The following is a 12,525-nucleotide window of genomic DNA, read 5'->3' as shown; positions in this document are numbered from 1 at the left end:
CCAATTTCTTCTGTAATTCAATCCTTTAGTTCTTGAATTGAGAATGGTCTTGTTTCATAAATTTTTGCCTTTAGATATCCCCAAAGAAAAAAGGTTAAGGGCGGTCAATTCAGGAGATCTTGATCGCCACCAGATATCACCAAACTTTGAAACCAAGTGCCCAGGAAACATTTTCCTCAAAATGGCCATTCTTTGTCTTGCAGTGTGCAGTGTTGCTCCATCTTGTTGAAACCAGACATTATTTTTTCTGAACGTGCATTGCTCCTCAACCAAAAATCTTTCCAACAATGAACTGTATTGATCAGCAGTCAGTGTTACAGTCTGATGTTCTCTTCAATGAAGTATGGTCCGATTATTCCAAATGTAGATACACTACACCAGTTAGTTACATTCTCACCATGTAGGGGCTTTTGGTGGAGCTCCATTGGGTTAGTCCCTAACCAATAGTGAAAGTTCTGCTTGTTAACAAATCCAGAAATGTGAAAATGGGTCTATTCCAACATATTCAAAACATTTGCATCATGTTCTTAAATGATGATAAATTGCTACAGAACTGTATTCAAGCAGTTTTATCCTGATTTGTTACCTCATGAGCGATTTGAATGTTGTACCGGTTGAACTGAAGCCCATTGTGCAAAATTATCTTGGATGGACTTCTGTATGATATTCCCAAGGCAATCGCTTGTCTTGTTTCTGACCAGGATGGGCTTTGCAACACTGCATTTCTCACTATCTCAACAAATTGTACGCATAGTCCTGACAAATTGATTGATTATTTGAATAATTGATTATATTATTCAAATTGAGGAAAGTCGGTTGTAGGATAATTGTGCGGAAGTTTGCCTTTAACCAGCGGGTGATTGATTGCTGGAACAAACTTCCATCTGTCATTGTAGAAGTTGATAGCTTAAATAGATTCAAGGCAGAACTTGACAAACATTTTGGAGCAAGTGGATGGGTGGGTGAAATAAGGTGTTTTTTTTTTTTTGGCTGATTATATATAAGCTTGCTTTCTTGCATCATGTGCCTTTGCTAATGCTAATTTACTACCAGTAGCTTGAACAGCTTCAGCCCACCTTAATAGGGTGTTCCAAGACAGAATTCAGCCATGTTTCAGTACATTAAACTGAAGTTGAAACCTTCTTTGTGTCTGCATACTAGAATTTGTTATAATATAGGTTTTTATTGCAATTTTCCACCATTACTGAATTGCATAAATACAAGACTCTAGTTGCAAAGCTCTCATTCTTTCTACTACCACAGTGTTACCCCTCCAGTGCACTGGAAAACATCCCTCATACTTCTCCATCCTGTATTTGTTCATTTTTCATTTGAAAAAAAAAGGGGGAGTGTTGAGTTTATATTTAGAAATTTGTTTGGTTATCATACTATTTTCCAGGAACCTAGTGTATATGTTACTAAGCATAGGTATACAGTTAGTATATCTAAATGAATATACAGTCAAATCTCATTAATACAAAGTTCAAGGGACCGAAATTTTCACATTTTATGGTAACGAGGTTTGTAGTAATGAGGTCCCCAAAAGTGTCAATTTTACTGTGTTTTTTTGTTTTTTTTTATTTAGCATTAGCAAGGGCACATGATGCAAGAAAGCAAGCTTATATAGCATCAGCCAAAAAAAAAAAAAAAAAAAACCCCACACCCTTCTCATTTCACCCACCTACTCACTCCAAATGTTTGTCCAGTTCTGCCTTGAATCTATTTAAGCAATCACCTACATGCTGGCTAAAGGCAAACTTCCGCACATCTATCCTACAGCTGCCTTTCCTAAATTTTAATTTATGCCTTCTCAGGTGATTATTCTGAACAAGAAGAATCCCATCAGCATTGAGCATGCTCAAACCATTCAAGACTTTATACATACTATCTAATAATAATAATATTAAAAAAAATTATTTGATTTAGATTTTTTTTTTTTTTTTTTTTTTTTTATCTAAACCTCAAACACGATGGGTATTAGAACAGTACAGAACAGAACGTACAGTACTTAGTACCAAGAAGTCGAAAGAAGATATTTGTTGACATTGCACTTGAACTTCTGTAGACTGTAATTTTCAGGAAATACGTATATCTTCACAAAGTGCATTAGAAAAGGTGTGATGCCTAAGCAGTGTAACAATGCAATCATAGTTTTGCTGCATAAGAAAGGAGATAAATTGGAAATTATAGACCAATTAGCTTGTTATCCCATATCTACAAGTTGTTCACAAGGGTCATTACTAACAGATTAGAAAGAATACTTGATGAGAATCAACCGAAAGAGCAAGCTGGCTTTAGGACAGGATTCTCAACTATGGATCACCTTCACATAATATCACAGCTAATGGAGAAAGCAAATGAATATAAAACACCATTATGCCTGGCATTTGTGGATTATGAAAAGGCATTTGACTCCATACAGCATAAGGCAATGTTTCGGGCACTGGAAAGACAAGGCATAGATACTCCATATATTATGATTTTGAAGAAAATATATAAGAGTGCTACATCCTTTATTAGACTAGACAAAGACAGTAGCAAATTTAAAATCGAGAAAGGAGTTCGACAAGGAGACACAATATGTCCGAAGCTGTTTACTGCTGCCCTTGAGGAAGCTTTCAGAAGATTAGACTGGTCGCAGAAAGGAGTCAATGTGAACGGAGAGTACCTAAACCATTTACGATTTGCAGATGACATTGTGGTCATAAGCCATGATCCCAAAGAATTAGAGGAAAATCTTAATCAGTTATGCACAGTTAGTAAGGATTTTGGACTAAAGATGAATATGGCTAAAACAAAAGTAATGATGAACAAGTATGCCACGGAAAGGGAAATAATGATTGAAGGAGCAGTAATTGAAAAGGTGGAGTCTTATACTTATCTGGGACAAGTTATTAGCTGTAATAATGATAAATGGCTGGAAGTCAAGAGAAGAATAAATTTTGGATGGATAGCATTCAGGAAATATAGTCACATACGGAAGAGCAATATCCCAGTTTGTCTGAAACGTAAAATAATGAATCAATGTATACTCCACGCCATGACTTATGGAAGTGAAACTTGGGCACTCACCAAAAGAATGGAAGAGAAGCTAAGAACTACACAGCGAAGAATGGAACGAATTATATTGGAAATCAGACTGTTAGATAAGAAGAGAAACACATGGATTAGTCAGCAAACTCAAGTAAAGGACATTCTTATCAAAACTAAAGAACTAAAATGGTCTTGGGCAGGACACATAGCTTGAAGACATGATGACAGATGGACTAAGAAAATAACAGAATGGTACCCAAGAGGAGCTAGAAGAAAACCTGGAAGACAAAGGAGGAGATGGATAGATGAAATTCATGACTTTTTGAGTAGTAAATGGATGGCCAGTGCTCAAAACAGAAGGAACTGGAAAGTTGCTGGAGAGGCCTTCATCCTGCAGTGGATTGAAAATGGCTGATGATGATGATGACGTATGAAGGAAGTTTCTTCCAGAAAACGGCAGTTAAATGAATAAACGAGGAAGATGAAAAGTTGGTTCTGTGAGTTTGAAATTGAACATTAAATGGATGTTGGCTGGTGGCGGCACGTGTTCGGACTGTTTTGAAAGAGATAGGGGGAATTATAGAAGCCAATTCCGAAGAACAGTGACCATGGAAATATTTGTAGAAGAGGCATGCAGCAGAAACAACACATCTATGAGACGGCGAGTGGAGAGACTCTGTTAGAGATGAATCATTTATTAACCTAACTGCCCTCTTCTGAACGGAATCAAGAAGCCTGAGAGAGATTTTGGGGGCACCACCCCAGAAGTGGGAACAATATTCCATGGTAGGGCAGTTTTGCGATTTGTAAAGAGTGAACAGCTGTTTGTAAGAAAAGTAAAGCCGAGAGCAAAAGAAAAAATCAAGTTTTTTAGATGCAGAGGAAGCAATATTTGTAATGTTCTTGTGCCAAGAGAGAGATTAGAAGTCAGGGTAATCCCCAAAAGAGATATATCATTTTGCCTAGAAATCAGAGTGTCACCAAAGATAAGCACAGGAGCAGAAGAATCCTTTTGGCAAGACATAAGACAGCACTGAGCTTTAGAAGGATTGAAATCAACTAAGTGGGCTTTGCCCCACTGGAAAATTACCTGGAGATCGGCATTTAAGGAATTGGTAGCAGATTTTCGAAAAGTTGAAACTGATTGAGCAGGACAAAGTTTCTCAAAATGGAAAGTAGAATGCAATGTGCTATCTCTGGATAGGATTTCCAGTCAGTGGAAGAAGGTCATTAATATACAAGAGGAAAAGAGTGGGGGAAAAACTGAACCTTGGAGGACACCGGCATTAGTGGCAAAGTTATAAGACATGCAATCTTAACTAGCTCTGGCATTTCAACCGTAGCTTCTTTAGTGTAGCTTTGTGGCCACAGTTTTTTTCGCACTGCATTTATTGTTAGTTCTTAACTTCACCCCACGTGAATTCAATTATTTTTTACAGCATCAAGAATGTTATAATTCTGCCAATAATCTCAAATTGAAAGACTGTCTATTCCATCAGTAGCTTCTACCAATTGTAAAAAAGATCTTAGGTAATAAAGTTTAAAGGAAGCTATAACCCTATTTAAGTTCCATGCTCACCCCTATTCGGTAATTTTCATTCCTGTGATAATGACACAATGTCGAAAAGCATTGTCAGCTTCAGGAAGGAAAATAGTTTTTGCAATTTTTTTCTTTAAATTAATTTTTGACTTAATGTTTAATTGCTTTAAATTGTTTTTTAATTGTGATTATTTGATTTTTAATTATTGGTAATTATTTCTTACTGTAATGTAAGGTTTTCGATTTTTTAATTGTTTTCATTTTAATCGGAAGTGTTTTAGCATTAGCATTAGTAGAGGCATATGATGCAAGAAAGCAAGCTTATTCAGCATCAGCCAAAAAAAAAAAAAAAACACACACCACTCCCATTTCACCCCTCCGTTCATTCGAAATACCTGTCCAGTTGAGCTTTAAATTTGTTTAGGCTATCAACTTCAACAACAAGTGATGGAAGTCGGTTCCACCAACCAACCACCCGCTGGCCAAAGGCAAATTTCCGCACATCTATCCGACATCCGTCCTTCCTCAATTTGAATTTATGCCCTCTGAGGTGATTATTCTGAGCAAGATGAAGAATCCCATTGGCATTGAGCATGCTCAAACCATTCAAAGCCTTATACACCTCTATCAGATCACCTCGCATGTGCCTAGTCTCCAGACTCTGTAATTTGCAAAACTTAAGCCTTTCTTCGTAAGAGCAACCCTTTGTTCCATTCACTAATCTTGTTGCCCTTCTCTGTACCCGTTCCAGCAGCTCTACATCCTTCTTGAAATGAGGCCTCCAGACCTGTATACAGTACTCAAGATGTGGCCTAACCATTGCCTTATACAAGGGAATAATCACCACCTTATCCCTGCTAGAAAAATTCCTGTATATCACTGACAAGACACCATGAGCTACTCTTGCAGCTCGTCTGCACTGCTCAGAGAACTTCATATCTGCCTGCACAATTACCCCCAGGTCCTTTTCATTCTCCACCACTGACAGTGTAGTACCGCAGAGTTGATACGTTGCTCTGGGGTTACTGTTTCCCATATGCAGTACTTTACATTTGTCAATGTTAAACTTCATTTGCCACCTCTCAGCCCATCTGTTCAACCTTTCCAGATCCTGTTGCAGCAGCATAGCGTCCTTAACAACCCTGACAACCTTTGTATCATCTGCAAACTTGGACATTAAACTTGATATCCCATCATCAATATCATTCATAAACATCGAAAACAACAACGGACCCAACACTGAACCCTGAGGAACTCCACTAATAACATTAGTCCACGTTGAGCAGTGTCCATTGATTACCACTCTCTGTGTTCTGCCACTCAACCATCCCCTTATCCATAGCAGCAATTTGCCTCCAATGCCACACTGCTCCAACTTGTGCAGCAGTCTTCCATGTGCAACAGTATCAAAAGCCTTTCTAAGATCCAAATATATAATATCAAAGTTATTCCCTGCATCCAGTTCTTTTGTGACTGCATCATAGTATCCAATCAAATTGGTCAGGCAAGACCTGCCCTTAACAAAACCATGCTGCGTCTGAGCTATAACTGAATTCTTGTCTAGATGATCCTGCAGTGCTTCTTTAACCAGTGCCTCCATTAATTTTCCTGGAACAGAAGTTAAACTAACAGGTCTATAATTACTTGTGTCAGCCTTTGATCCTCCTTTGTGAATTGGGGTTACATTTGCACATCTCCAGTCTATGGGTACCTCCCCTGAGTCCAAAGAAGCTCTCATAATTATGGCTAGGGGTTTGCTTACTTCCTTTGCTGCCTCCTTTAATATAACTGGATAGATCCCATCCACCCCAGGTGCCTTTTTTATGTTTATCCTCAACAATCTCTCCTCCACTTTCCTCTCAGTTATTACAAAATAATCCAGCTCACTGCCAATGTTTACTTTACCTACATCATTCTCCTTCCTGAATGACTCCTCATGCGTGAATGTAGATGGAAAATACTCGTTTAGATTGTTAGCCACCTGAGCAGGATCGTCAACTGTTGAACCATCAATATCCAGTGGACCAATCTGATTCATCCCTTTCCTTCTTGAGTTTAAATATGTAAAGAACTCTTTTCTGTTTTTCTTTGCATCCTTTGCCAAGGATTTTTCGTAGTCTGCCTTTGCCTGCCTAATCTCCTTTGTGACTTGGTTACAGACCAACTTATATCTATCATAGGCTTCCATGTCACCCATTAATTTATATGTATCCCATGCATTTTTCTTCTCTGCCACATGTCTCATTAATTCATCTGACAACCATTTAGGCCTAAACCTTGAACAATATTTCTTAGTTGGTATGTAAAGCCTGGTAGCCTGCAAGATTAGTTCCTTGAATGCTTCCCATTTTGAGTTTGCTGTTGGTAACATCATCAGTTGGTCCCACTGTATAGAATATAAATACTGTCTCAGACCATCATAGTCGCCTTTACGAAAACAAAAACCCTTCCCTTTACCTCTGATGGTAGTTACCTCCTTGAGTAAATCCCACTTCAACAGACTGTGATCACTGCCACCTAGTGGTTCATTTATCTGCAGATTCTTAATGCATGAAGAATCACTACTGATAATCAGATCAAGAGTATTGCTCCCTCTTGTTGCCTCACGAACATGCTGAGGTAGAAAACAGTCATCCAATAAATCCACAAAAGCCTTGCTAGTGTGTGAGTGACCAAACCACAAATTCCAGTCAATATCTGGGAAATTAAAATCCCCCATTATAAGACTCTCTGATTTACTGGCCCACTCTATTTCCCTGTACAATATCTTATTATACTCATCAGAGTCATTAGGCCTATAGCACACTCCTACTCTCAATTTTGATTTCCCTATGCTTATGTCACACCAAACTGACTCAACACTGCCCTGTCCATCGATGTCGACTGGCTTCACTTCCTTGGACTTTGTGTTTCTTAACTAATAGCATAACCCCTCCTCCCCTCCTGTCTTGTCTATCCTTTCTATACACATTGTAATCTCCAAATTCCAGTTCTGCATTACTTATATCTGTGTGACACCACGTCTCTGATATCCCAGCAATACCTCAAATTCATCAAATTTATTTACCAAACTCCTAGCATTGGTGTACATGCAGGTATACATGCACCTGTTTCTATTCTTAGCTACCCTAACACAACCCATGTGTTTACTTGTACCGCAATGACTCCCAGCAGTCTCTGAAATATCCTGCATCTTGTTTTTCAGGCATCTGCTCATTTCAATAGAAGCAGTGCAAGAATCACTTCCACCTCTGCCAGTGGCTACTGTTAATCTATTAGTCCTTGTATCCCCCCCAACTAGCAGTTTTCCGACTCACCTCACACTGCCTTCACAGCATCAGCAAAAATTCTTGCACCCTTTCTATTTAAGTGTATCCCATCCCTGTAGAAGCAATCTCTCCTGTTAACAAGTACAGTGCAGGCTGAAAAAAATTCTACCCCCTGAGCCTTGCACAAATCCCTCCAGGGCCGAATTGATCGACAAGGCTCTCATGATATACTCCCTCCTATCGTGTCTGGGCAGAATTGCAGACACTTTCAAATTCAGCCCTAATTCACAGCTTTTTTTCAACAGTGACCTGTACTTGCTAAGTAATTCCGCCGGTCTCCTACTCTTAATATCATTAGTGCCGACGTGTACAACTATATCACCTTTTGTGCCCTTAAAAGATGATATCCGCTCTACAACGTCATCAACCTTTGCCCCTGGCAGACATACCCTGGTCCTATTCCACCTATCCTTTTTACAAAGCATGTTCCCCGTTTCCCTGACAATAGAGTCAAAACAACTACTAGTTCCTGTGGGACCAGCGCATTCTGCCTAGGGGGCTGCCTCTGTGTTGCCTGATGACCAAGTGCAAGCTCTGGCGTTGATGTGGGCAGCTGAGAGCTTGATGGGCCCCTCAATTTATTTCCTTCGAGGGCATCCACCCTGTCCTTCAAGCTCTCATAAAGGCCCATAACAACACTGAGTTGTCGCCTGATTTCCTTGCACTCCTTACATCATGCACATACAAAGACATCCCCCTTGGCAGTATCATGTCCCGTACCCGATTGCTCCGCAAACATCAAGCAAACAGTGCATTTTAAAAGACTGTGATTCAGAGGGCAACTGCCCCCCTCAGTTCTCCCCTGAACCACAGCACTCTCATTAGCTTGAGCCTTTTGCTTTGCTGCTCTGGTCAGAGTCATGATTCCGATTTAATTCAATAAAATTTCAAAACAAAAATTGAATCCTTAAGTTATATCCCAAAACAGTTATAACGCTATATTTATTTTTTCGGTTTCTAGTGTTTTCTACGAGTTCACTTTATACAACTTCCGTATCAAGCGTACCACTATAGTTATGTATTAATTATTTGTTACGATTAAGTCGTTATATATATATAGAGTTAAAAATACAATTTAATTGACAATAAAGTTTATCAAGATTAATAGATTTACTGATTAATTGACAATATTATATTATGCACTATACTACACTAAGCTTATGCTATCGTGTAAAACTGGCGGGAATTCTCGAACGGTACTTCTACGGACTCGTAAGTATTGATTAGCTTCCAAATCTCGCTATCTCAATTTAGAATAAACTAAGGATCCTGACTAGGTCTATAATCTACTTATAGAAGATAATTTGATATAACAATTGGTTAATAAATCGACTAAATTTGGTTTAAAAAAAAGACCTCTCATTCAGTTTGTAACACGTGGATTTGATACCGTTACCGATACTAAGTAATACCTACAAAATCTCTGTCTAAGTTAAACTTTAAACTAAGTATCGTAACTAGGAATATAAAGCTACTCTAGAAAATAAGTTAATATGACAATTTAAGCTAATAAATCAGAGAATAAATCAGGAAAAACTTCTCTGTTCCAAGAGCTTCAAGGAGCTTCGTCCGCACAGGCTAACCTCGTACCCAGACGTCATATTGTATCATATTGAGGTAAACTTCTTTTATTCTTTTACAAATAAAAGACTGTGTGCAAATCGAGGGATGACTTTGTATTTATTTACATATACTAACTATATTCCACAAAGAAATGCTTACCCACAAGATGGTTTTCATGCTGAAAGTTACCATTAATAATAGTTGCTCAATTACACTAAATTCAAATCCAAAAGCCACCATTGCCTGTAAATATGCACCCCAGAAATGGCTGAAAAAATACACAAAAATTTTTACAAAGACAAATCATGTTATCAACACCTCCATCCATAATCTTCACTTCATTGGTGGAGACTTCGATGCTCAAATAGGAAAATGACGTTTCTGGCTACTAAAAATATAGGTCACTGTAACTTTCACGAATACACAAATGAAAATGGGCTTCTTCTTACAACACTTTGTAGCTCACATAACCTTATAAATTTATAGTTCATATTCCCACATGGATCTGGAAACGCCCAAATGGAGTTAAAACACAAATAGACCATTTATTAATCAATGGTAAATGGAGAAGATCAGTACAAAACTGCAGAGCCTATAACAGTTTAGAGATAAACTCGGATCATAGAATACTCAGTGCTCACATTAAACTTCGCCTTAGCGCACCCAAGCCTACTAACAAAAGCAAACAAATTCAAGCATCTAATAGAGAACACTCACAATAAAGAAGCATTAACAGACAATCAAGATAACAATTTCGACAACATAATAAATTCCATTCAAGAAGCCTAAAAGAGATTAGGTGTCACAATCCACAATCACCTTGATAGAAGAAAGTAACAATCTCAACAAGACTTAGAAAATTCAGAAATCAAGATCTTCAGATAAGGTTACACACATTAAACTATCAAATCTATTCATCATTTAAGACAAATAAAGAAGCCCAAATTAAGAATCTATCAGCAACTTGAAGGCTGTCAGACAACTCACAAAATGAGAGAAATGTACAATATAGCCAGTTCATTAAGCAATAAAGGAAGAAAGCCTAGGAAACTAAGAATCAGAAGCAGGGATGAAGGGGCCCTCGAAAGCAAAGAAGAAGAAATTGGAGAATGGAAAAAACATTTCCAAAACCTATTAAATCCAGCAATCCCCACAAAAAAAAACTTTACTCAATATAGCAGTCCAAAATGTTTTCCCAATCAATTGTAACAGCTTTACCATACAAGAATTAGAAAAGGCATTACATTAACAAAAACATAGGAAGGCAGCAGGACCTGATGGCATCACAGTTGAGGCTATTAGGCATGGGGGATCCGAACTTGAAGTAAAACAATAAAATATATGCAACACAGTTCTGGCCTCTGGGACTATTCGTTCGCAGTGGAAGGATTCGTTATACCAATACCAAAACAGGATAATCTCGATAGACCTGAAAACTACAGACGAATTACATTTTTGTCAGTTGTGTTGAAAATCTATTACAGGATTTAATTAAATAGAATAGAACCTCATATTACTTCTTTACTCTGCACGAATCAAGCTGGATTTCTTAAAAACTGCAGTACTCTTGAACACATCCACTGTATTAAAAGATTACTTGAAGGAGCCAAAGACAAAAATCTTCCATTGATTTTAAACTTTATAGATTTCTTCAAAGCATTCGACTCAGTTAAAATAGGTCATGGATATTTGAGACATAAAAATTTTATGGAATTGCTGAACAAGTTATTAGAGCAATTGCAGCACCCTACCAAGATTACATTTCCGGAGTCCTCATTAACAGTGAAAAGCTGACAAATTTCCCATCACCACTGGAGTTCTTCAGGAGATACCTTAGCTCCTTTTCTTTATAAGGACCCTAGATTATATTTTCAGGGTAATAGGGGGATGAATTAGGGATCATCCTAGAGCATGGATAGTCAGCTGCGGTCGTTTTCAAAATACCTACAATATATGGCCCACCAAAGAATATATATCATGAAAATGTTTATTGTAATTTTTATTATATTTACTGTTATTAAATTGTTTTTAACATTTTGATTGCATGAAGTCTGAGTCATTTTAATTTGTGCCATATGTCACGACTCCAGTAAGCTTCTGGCAACACTGATAAGCGAGCATAGACTTGCACATAGTCAGTAGTGGTTCCTGTACTCGCAGCTCTGCAGAATGCGATTGCAGTGCAAGTGTATCGTACATTTCAATAGCAAATGTCAGTGAATAATCAACAGATAAAGGTAAAATAATTCGGAGAGGATTTACCATTTTATTTTTATGAAGGTATGTATAAATATGAGTACATATAAATATTACAATAAATAACAAAACTGTTTGACAATTTTTTCATTGTGCACCATATTAATAATCCTGAAAGTTGTGGTAAGCTAAAAAAAAAATTTGGCCCACATGTACCTCACAGACATTTAAAAAGGTTCCCCACTCTTATGCTAGAGGATTCTACAAGTTAATTTATTGACAACAGCATTGCATCAGTACAAAAACATTTTGACATGCTTTGCAAAATGGCAAAAATCTTAGGATTAAAAATTAACAGTAGCAAAACAAAAGTTCTTATAAACCGATTAAAAGGATCCCAATTAAATAAAACTGATTGACTAGAAAAAGTAAAATATTTTCAGTATCTAACTTCAAGTTATTCATACAGGAGTCACTAAATGAATTGTCAAAAGAAAGAATAAGGCTTTGCAATTTCATTTAACTTTAAACAATATATAGAAATCCCCTTTAAAAATAAGATTATATAAAAGCACTACTCTGTCATTATTCCTATATGGTGCACAAACCTAAAAATTTCTATTAAAAAAAGCTTCTAATATCATCATTAGTTTTGACACTTCCTGCCTGAGAACTTTATTAGGGTACTCCTAAAGGGACCTTTGATAACTACTCCCCAAAAAAGCCAATTGTGATGGCTAGGACACCAACTCAGATATACACCAGCAGCCCACTTCATCCCACTCGCTCTCTGCAAAACAACATACAGCCATAGGAAATGAGAGAGACCCAACTTTCAATTCTGGTAGTACATCAGCAAAATCC

At 37.5% G+C, this 12,525-nt stretch overlaps 1 protein-coding gene across 4 annotated transcripts in view; it reads left to right on the top strand.

Annotated features, from left to right (window-relative positions):
• The window catches only part of LOC150075706 (CCR4-NOT transcription complex subunit 4-like), a 494,519-nt gene that overhangs the window by 195,692 nt on the left and 286,302 nt on the right, over positions 1-12,525 (top strand). The window lies entirely within an intron of this gene.

Source organism: Mastigoproctus giganteus, chromosome 14 (genome assembly GCF_048544385.1).
Source record: "Mastigoproctus giganteus isolate SK-2022 chromosome 14, ASM4854438v1, whole genome shotgun sequence".
NCBI lineage: Eukaryota > Metazoa > Arthropoda > Arachnida > Uropygi > Thelyphonidae > Mastigoproctus > Mastigoproctus giganteus.
This window is presented reverse-complemented; position numbering and strand designations above follow the sequence as displayed.